Raw genomic sequence first — 1125 nt, 5'->3', positions numbered from 1 at the left:
AAAACGAAAGCCCTCGCGGCGGTAGAAGAAACAGTTACGAAAGCCCAGGCAGCGGAAGCTGCAGCTAACGAGGCAAAAAATAGTGCAGCAAAAGCCGCAGAAGCTGCTGAGAAAGCAAAAAAGGCAGCAGAAGAATCAGCCACAAAGAAAGAACATAAAATTCTAGAAATTGTAAAAAAGTACTCCAAAGAAGGTTACAATGGAGTCGATAATGACGAACAGGTGCTAAACGAAATTGAGGAACAGGGAAACGAAGAGAAGGAAGAAGAGGAGGAAGAAGACGCAGATCATATAGTACCGAAAGATGTAGAAATAGGGGATGATAACGAGGAAGAAGAGGGGGAGGAAGAAGAAGAGGGGGAGGAAGAAGAGGAGGAAGAAGAAGAAGTGAAGGAAGACGAAGAAGTGAAGGAAGAGAAAGAAACCAAAGAGGAAGAACAAGCGCAAAGCAGTGCACACAAGAGCAGTGTAGCCGAGTTAGAAAATCAAAAAAAACAATCCAAAGAAGAGAATGATAAACCACCAAATGGCAACAACGCCCATACGCTGCTCGAAGATAACTATAAAAATTTTATGGACTTTAAAAAAAACTGAAGGGATGACCAAAAATATAATTAATACAATTGACGGGGACACAGAAGTCCTAGACACGCTCAAGGATTTCGCGAATGATGTGGACCTGTTCATGTTGAACTTGTAAAGAATTGCAAGTGAAATATTTCACGTTTGTCAGCAAAACCATCCGTTATGTGCCCCTTTACCGCTTTATAAACTGACTCGAATGGCTACACTTATTGTAAGGCAAATCATGGAGGAGTCCCCTTTGAAAGGAAGGGCAATAAAGAAGGAACACCAAAATAGGAAAAAAATATATTCCTTGCTGTGTTCAATAAAGGGTTAAATTTCGCCTTATGAAAGTACACCCACGCTCATTACACATTTTTAATGTAACCAAAATAGTTGCTTTAAAGTGGAGATTGTTCCGATTTTTTTATTTTCTCCGTGTATTCGCATTTGCATACGTTTATACATACATTTGCTTGTTTATTTGCCTGCTTATTTGTTTAATTTTTTTTTTTTTTTCGCTCAAACAAATTACAAACAGTTATTCGTAGTTTTTTCTTT

Source organism: Plasmodium cynomolgi, chromosome 10 (genome assembly GCF_000321355.1).
Source record: "Plasmodium cynomolgi strain B DNA, chromosome 10, whole genome shotgun sequence".
NCBI lineage: Eukaryota > Apicomplexa > Aconoidasida > Haemosporida > Plasmodiidae > Plasmodium > Plasmodium cynomolgi.
This window is presented reverse-complemented; position numbering follows the sequence as displayed.